The sequence below is a fragment of the Sinocyclocheilus anshuiensis genome, unplaced genomic scaffold, assembly GCF_001515605.1.
Source record: "Sinocyclocheilus anshuiensis isolate Anshui unplaced genomic scaffold, SAMN03320099.WGS_v1.1 scaffold437, whole genome shotgun sequence".
Lineage (NCBI taxonomy): Eukaryota > Metazoa > Chordata > Actinopteri > Cypriniformes > Cyprinidae > Sinocyclocheilus > Sinocyclocheilus anshuiensis.
In genome coordinates, this window is record NW_015539902.1 from 1,845,038 (window position 1) to 1,854,061 (window position 9,024).

Sequence of the window (9,024 nt, forward strand, 5' to 3'; positions counted from 1 at the left end):
CTTTACTTAAAGCCTTGTATGTATAATGCATTATAAAAGTGGTTTAAATTGATTAATTATGCATTGTAATGCACCTTATAATGCTTTGTACAATCTCATTAATAATTGTAACCACAGTTAATACATTATAACACTCATCAATTAATTGTTACACTATGCATTTTAAATTCGGTTATAATTATTTACGACAAGATATAATGTATTACATCGCACATTATGAATAATTATAATGCAATGTAGTATAATATATAAAATATATATTAAAATAGGCTTTTTTAACAAAAATCTGTTTGACTCGCTTGCTATAGTGTGCTGCTGGACTAAAGCTGTCTGTCCACTTTATGCAGACATTTTGTAGCTCTGAAATCAAAGACTAAAATAGAGTGTCCATTGATTGCTGAGTGAGATCTCTGTCTACTGGCTCTCTTGTGTAATTGGAGCCTTCAATCAATAAGAAAGCATGAGATCAGCAGTCGCTGGATTTCCGAACTGAAACAACCTCATCAGCTCTCAGGACAAGTATTCCTCCCAAACCTCCCCAGAAACTCACACATCCAGTTTAGCCTTCCTGTGATACCTTTTCTGCTTCTGTTTAAAGATGTTCTCTTTTATGGACAGTAAGCCAGTGTAAAGCCAGCTATCGATGTTGGAATGTTGATGTTAGTTGATGATGCTTGTTGAGTCCTTAAAGGACTGTTTCTCGTGAGATAAAAGTATTTTATTCCTGTCTGTCTGAGATGAACTGCATTGCTGATGGCCTTTTGAACTTTGATGGTACATTTGTCATGCATTCACATTCTGAAGCGATTATTGTAGCCACGTTCATGTTTTCAGTTACTCTTCTGAGGTCAAAGATCAAAGGTGAAGTTTATCTGTGGTGCCTTTCTGTATATTGTCAGTGACTCATTTAGATTTGTTCTTCTTCTCTAGGAGGGCATGATGATGAATTCAGACTCAGCAGGTAGGCAGACCTTTATTCCCATTCCCACTTGCAGTTCTGTTTCTGGTCTCATTCCAGTTTCCATTCCACTGATTCTGTTTCTGTTCCTATTCCTGTTCTTATTCGTATTCCTAGTTTCCTGCTCTGTTTAGATTTGAGCTCCTATTGGTGCTCCTATTCCTTTTCAATATTCAACTGCTTCAGTTTGTTTTTGCTGTTCCCATTTCAGTTTCCATTCATGTTTATTTTTTCTGTTCCAATCATTTTTCTTGTTTCTACTCCTATTTCAGTTTCCATTCCATTTCCACTTTTGTTTTTCACCTCACTTGTTCCATGTTTGATTCTCTTCCAATTCATTTTCTTGTTTCAGTTTCTATTTCCATTTCCATTCCTGTTTCCTGTTTCCACTAAAACTTTTTTCTTTGTCATTTCCATTTAAATTTTTCCAGTCCTGTTGGCATTTTCCCTTTCTGTTTCAGTTCCAATTCCCATTCCCACACACATAGAAGTACTTACTCATGAAATGTCCCTTCACAAGCATCCATTTCCATGACTGACAGTAAAATTGAATTTCTGGGAATGACTTCTCAGGTCTTTCCAGTATGTCAAAGCTCAGCTTTCCAAAAATAATGACAGGCTGTTTTCACTTTATGCCACACACGCTGGTCAAAACACACGTTCACAAAAGAATCAACCACACCACAGAAACCACACAGAGTGGCCTTAAATGAACAGATGATAATGGATAGAAATGAGGGCAAAGACAACGTTTTAGATGGCTATTTCTCCCTGGCTGTATCTCCCTCATTAAGGCTCATATCCATTAGTTTGTGGTTGCAGAAGGTTTTGTAATGTACTGCTTAGCATTGTGAAATAGTTTTTGTTTCATGCTTCTGTGGCATCTGGAAACCTGAGCTAGAAGTCTGGAAAAGGAAATGCTAGTTCGTAATGTTAGTGTGTTTTTTTTTTGTTTTTTTTTATATGTGTGTTTTTGTTTAAAATATTTGAGGTTTTGTTAAAGATTATTTTTAAAGGTGGTTTGATAACTATGTGAAAGCATGTAAAACAACATTAGAAAATAGCATGCAGTTTCATGTCAGCAAAATTATTGTAAAATTAATTGCCAATGTTTTTGTCTATTGTACAAAGAAACAATCCTCTTTATAGAGTTTGACAGTTGCTATGTTTTCAACCAAAGGTGCAAATTTAACTTATGCGCAAAACTGGAATATCGCATAAAACATTTGCGAATAAAGCACCGTTTTCATCATTTCCGAGTCAAAGAGAACAAAATCGTTACTTCCTGATAAACTAGCACTAATTATCACTAAGAAAAGTAGGAGAAGCCGCTGAATGTAATAATTTTCATATATGATAAATTACTTGCGCCTCAGAGTGAGCAGACGAAACACAATAAACGCTGCCATTGCTTTCGGAGGTGGATGCTTGCTGTTTGGGAACACAGTTGTGTAAGACAATTATACAGAAATGCTTTGATGACAGACTTTGCTCAGGCATTTCAGAACAACCAAAACAACATTTCTGATGCTGTGCAACGAGATCGGTCCACTGGTTAGTCAGGTTAGGCCAACCCATCATGCAAAGTCACATGACTTTTTTGATGCGCTTGGTGGAATTTATTCGGTTTCCATCGCTTATGCACATTTTGTGTATTGTGTTTCCATCGTTTATGCACATTTTTTCTTATCGGATAAAAAGTTTATCCTACTCCATAGGTGGATGAAAACATAGCTAGTGTTGTGATTGACAGTGTCAGGCATCAGACTCCACAGACACTAGCCCGAGTGAGTAAGTGTCTGAGCAGCTTCGCATTGTGTGTTTATAAAGGACTCAGGTTTACCTTGGACTCCCAGCGAGAGCCATTATCAGGAGTCCCGTCACATTAATGTTATTGAGCAGCCTTGGGTAAGTGTGTGGATGTGTGTAATGGGCCCCTGGAGGCACCCTGAGGTCGGAGGTCATGCCACACAAGGCCTTGAAATGCCCTCTCACATAACCTCACTGGCGACATGCGCTGCGTGTGTTTGAAAGTGTGTCGAATGCCCCAGTGCTGCATATATCTGACCGTCAGTATGTAAGTGGTGTGTGTTTGTAGGAGCGTGTGTGTCTATAGGTCATATGTCATTGATATGTTTGTGTTTGTTGTGCGATGGATGATCTTTTAGCTGCTGTCTGTGATCACGTTTAAAAAACAAACTAAAGCCAATTGCTTATTTTACAAGTAAATTTAGACATCAAAACATTATAATGTGCAGTATTATGAATGGATATATTCGTTTTGAGATCTGCTAAAAAATTTAGCCGCATTGGAATTTTATCAGTATTGTTAAAGATTTTTAAGTCATTTTCTGAGTTTAAGTGACTTAGAGTGTTAGATGACAGCAAAGGTAATCTAAATGTAAAAACGAGAAAGCAAGTCAGCTCAATAAACAGAGTTCATGCATTTCTCTAAATAAATGCTCTTTATTCCTGTGCCCAGTTCTGTACTGTGTAAATGACAGTGCTTTTGCAAGAATTTGTACAATCAAGTGTGTTGCATAGAAGGTCATTCCGCCCCAGATCCTGTCTGGTCCTGTGTCTCAGAGACCAGCAGAGGTAGAGAACATGTTCTTCACTCACTCCTCTGAGCTAAATTGAGCTCCTGCCTGCTGTAGTGTGGAGCAGATGCACCGCCTGTGTGTTTGAGAAAGAATCTGTGGGACATGAGAGAGAATTATTGATGTAAAGAGCTGAAAAGAGAAAGAGAAGAGTGAGCATTTGTTCTTCCCTAATGACTTTAGGTTGATGGGTACTGGATGGCAGGTATTCTGACTTGTCTGTACTGTACCTGCATTGACCAAGAAGAACCAGCTGCTATTCAGTGCTGCAATAAAGATATTCAGATTTACAGGCATTTTTCCATGTTTAAGGACTGTTGTTAGGCTTGACACAGAGCAGAATGCCTAACCATGGTAAAATCCTTGCAGTGAATGGCCTTGAATTCCTCACAGCAGCAACAGTTTGCAAATAATTTTTTTTAAATAATTTGTAATTATTTATTAAAATATTTAAATTAATAAAATAACAGACATGAATGTTCAATAAATGTATTATATTTAAATTTATATATTATTTAAAATATGTTTTAAACTTTGATGTACAGTGTATATATACACACTGCTCTGCTGGTCTAAAGTTTGGAATAATTGATTTGTGTGTGTGTGTGTGTGTGTGTGTGTGTGTGTGTGTGTGTGTGTGTGTGTGTGTGTGTGTGTGTTTAAAAAAGGGCTTTTAAGCTCACCAAAGCTGCATTTATTTGATGAAAAATGCTATATTATTAAAAACAGTAATATTGTAAATAGTGCTGTCAAGCGATTAATCGCATCCAAAATAAAAGTTTTTGTTTACATATATGTGTGTACTTTTTTTATATTTAGTACGTATGTATAAATATACACACATACAGTATATATTTTGAAAATATGTACATGTATTTACATGTATATATTTATATTCATATAATTTAAATTATATATAAATATATTTAATATATAAACATAACATATTTTTCTGAAATATATACATGCATGTGTGTGTATTTATATATACATAATAAATATACACAGTACACACATATATATTATGTACACAAAAACTTAATTAATCACGATTAATTAATCGCGATTAATCGTTTGAATATATTTTAAAATGCAATTTATTCCTGTGATGGAAAAGGTACATTTTCAGCAGCCATTACTCCAGTCTTCTGTCACATGATCCTTCAGAAATCATTAATTTGTTTTATTAAAAGGCTTAAGAATCAGTCTTTTCATGCAATGTTCATAAAAATCTTCATAAAATTTATAGGATGAACTGGGATTAACAGAATATAAATCAGCATGTAAGATGCATGTTGTTGCCTCTTTGACTTGTTTCTTCTCTTCTTGTTCTGATAGAAATGTGTTGACATGGTCAATAGGTCAATTGCTATTATGGATGTGACACACACCATATATTTAATATAGAATTTCCCACACTCTTCTTTTTGCTGTCCAGGTGCTCGTCTAAATTGGCAAAACCCTCTTTCTCTCAGGTTCACCTGTACCACAGCTGCAGAAAAATTGAAATCTGTGTTCAAAGCCAGCTAGAGGATTTAACCCCAAGCACATCTCACCCCGAGAATTAATATTCTGCAATGCTGTATTATCTTTAGAGATCCTTAATCGCTCACGGACCACATTGATCCCAAAATTTCAATTTCATCTGGACTAATCCAATCTATTCACTGTGATATTCCTATGACCTAAAAACACACCCCATATTGTGTCCCTTGTGTATGTGTGTCTCATAATAGTTGTGCACATGCAATTCTGTCATTTCTTTCTAATTGAATGAGTGTTTTTGAGTCCACATCTCACAGGAGAGGGGGAATGCTTTTTTCCAAGTGTCCACTACCTTGTTTTCAATTGCCTTAGGACAGGGGTAGGCAAGTTCGGTCCTAGAGAGCCGCAGTCCTGCAGAGTTCAGCTCCAACCCTAATCAAACACACCTGAACAAGCTAATAAATGTCTTCAGGATTACTAAGGCTATAGGCAGGTGAGTTGGAGCTGAACTCTGCAGGACTGCGGCTCTCTAGGACCGAACATGCCTACCCCTGCCTTAGGATATAATGTTTTACCAAGCAGATTTGTGTGTGCGTGTGAGTGGGCATGCTCTTTGGTGGGTGGGTGTTTGGTGGTGTGCATCTGTTCATGCATGCTTGCACATTAATATTAATTACATTTGCCTCTTTGTTAATTATCTCTTATTAAAATCCGACCAATCAAATCCTGAATGGCATTTTACAGTTAAATACGGTTACTACGCTGGACTCTTCTTTATTATTAGTGACATTTGTGCTCACTTTCACTGCACACATACGTAGCGTCCCCCAGGGTAATACTTCACTGATTGCTCTTTCTTTTAGTACATCGTGTATGTGTCTGCATATGTGGAGCTTGAAAGATAGCTGTTGGGCCTGCCTGGGTCAGTAGTATGTGTGCGTGAGTGTGTGTGTGTTTGTGTGTGTGTGTGTCAGCATACAGCAGCGGGTACTGTAGAACTGCATCTACGAAATGCAAACCCAGCACATAAGAAGCCCTATTTTACACGACAGTGATACTCAGCAGAGACCCAGCATGAACCTGTGACCTTGCACAAAGTGTTTCTCTGTATTTAATCAGATTGAAACTCTATGGCCATGACCATGTTTATATTTAGCATTTTTTTAGATAATACTGTATGTTCTAGTTTTACAATTATAGTATTTTTATGTTCCTATATCCCCTGCTGCAGACTATCACATGAGTAAACAACCTTATTGCCTAGTCATATGGGAAACTTGACAGGTTTTGTGTGTGTTTGATCAGTTTGGAGCTTCTCCTTTTCCACTGAAGAAAAATTATACTCTTAAAAATGAAGGTTCCAAAAGGGTGTTTATAATTCTATATGAACACACAAAATGCCAGCAAGAACCATTTTTGGTTCCCCAAAGCACTTTGTTTCATAGCGTGGTGAGCATTTTAATAATCTAAGGAGCTTTTCTTTTGGCTATAAATAATCTTTTGTTTAATACAAAGGTGCCTTGGAGAACCTGCATTTGTAAAATTTTACAGATTTGGATCAACAGGTTTACGTCTGTTTGGCCTCCCTGATGTATCCCAGGAAAAAAAAAAAACTGATCAGAAATGCAGAGTCTGTGAGAAGCATAATGGCTGTGATGCCCCATTTTCATTTTTAAGGTATTTCATTCACTGAATTTCTTATTTTGTCTGAAATCTTTGACATCTGTTTAGACATGGATTGCTCCAAAATGACAGACCAGCCAAGTCTATCATTTTAAAACACTTTTCAACTTCTCCTCAAAGAGCTTTTCTTTATTAAAATAAGTATCTCTATATTGTTTTGCAAAGGAAAACAGAATTGCTCCTAAAAGCATTTCGACACAGATTTCACATTCACATGGATTGCCTCCAATATTCTGCAGTCATGACCAGAGAAATTAATGCTCTTAGAAATTTTCTCAATAAATGTCGCAGTCCTTTGAGGGAAATCTCTTTGTCATAGATTATATACAGGGCCATGTAGAAAGTGCAGCAGATGTTTGCAAAATTGGAACATCTGTCATTCACATCCATTGTTCATTGTGTGTGTATTTATTAAAGATTTGAGCTTTCATCATGTATTCAGCTATGGCTTTAGTATTTGTAGAAACAACAGAAAACATTGATTTTAATTTAATCAGAAAGTTTTAATGTACAAGCTTTTGCAGAGGATGTGTGAGCTTTTTTTAAAACATAAACCTGTGTAAACTCCAAGGTGTGACATTATTTAGGAAGAATACACTCACTCACACAGAAAAATACATACATTCACTAGTGTCAGGAATTACTGTTACATTTAGTCATTTAGCAGACACTTTTATCCAAAACGACTTACAAATAGATGTCTATCAGACATGTCTGTTCTGATTAGACATTGCCTGTCAGTACAGGACCTGATAGAACACAGAGTGATATTTCCAAACTCTCTGGCACTTCAGGCATGTATTTTTCCTTGGAAAACTCACTGAGGATAATCTGAGGACAGGCAGGGGACATACAACCATATGCATGATTTGGCATATTAATATGTATAAATATAAATGTAGAAAAGTGCCACAGTGTGTATGCTGCCGCACACGTGCGGTAATGCTCCAATTAGACTCATCTTGTGTGGTATTTAGATCTGATTAAAATATAACGCTCAATAAAAAGAGTTGTGTGGGACGGCATATTTTGCAGGCAGTAAAAAAGAAAGCTCTTGGCTCAGCAGTTAACAGCGCATCGCATTTAAAACCACATGGTGTTGTTACAGTAAGACGCTATAAGAGATTCTCTAGCGTAAAACTGTTGGATGTTTGTAATAACTGGAGAGAGTTTTGAGAGTCTCAGAGATTCCACTCCAGTAGGATGTCAATTTAGTTTGTTTCTAAATGAAGGTCGCTTAATTAGCCTGCTGTGCAAGTGTTGAGCACATTTAATTGGACTGCTAATTCAGCACTCTGAGCTTTGGAAGACAGCCTACTCTGTTCCTACAACAAACCGCATACACAACCCTCAAACCTCCCATGGAATTGTTGGCATCAGGGTGTGTTTTCCAGTCGACTGTGGCACTCACTCTTGCCCACTTGGGTGGCACTGAGATTCCCGGCCCCCCGCTCCTGGATGGTAATTTGAGGGGTTTCAAACTCCTTAGAGCACGTCAGTAAAAGATCTGGCAGCATTTGTTCTGGATATTATAGTGTTTATTATTATTATTATTATTATTTTAGCATGATCATACCTTGAATTAGAGACCTGCACTCCTGCGGGAGTACCGCGGGACCCGCGGGTCCCAACGCAACAGGGTGCGGCGCGGGACAACTCTTGATGGGCGAGTGCGGGGGGGGGGGCGGGCGGGAAATTCATAGTGTCCAGTAGGGGTCACAAAGGCGGTCTTCCACTCGTCCCCCTCACGTATCCGGATGAGGTTGTACGCGCTGCGGAGGTCTAACTTGGTGAAGACGGTGGCTCCGCGGAGATGTTCCAAAGCCGCTGGAACGAGGGGACGTGGGTAGCGAAACTTCACAGTGCTTTTATTTAGTGCCCGGTAGTTGATGCAGGGCCTCAAACTAGAGACCTGCACTCCAGCGGGAGAACCGCAAGACCCACGGGACCCAACGTAACAGGGTGCGGCGCGGGACAACTCTTGATGGGCGAGTGCGGGTGCGGGTGCGGGCGGGAAGAGACTCATGTGTGTGCGAGATGCGGTAGAATGAAATGATTCGCGGGACTCCCGCAAAATAGAAATTATCTAAACAAAGTGTCTAACACATATAAATTGTTATTTATCTGTTGCACAAAAGCAAAAAGAACAACTAATATTAACATTAAAATGATTAACAAGCGCAAGCTAGGCAGAGTTTCTATTTATAACACGTATTTAAAGGATTGCGCAATGTAGCCAATCACAGACTCAGCTGTTGATTTCTGGAACGCAATGGCCAATCAGAGGTGATTAAGTTA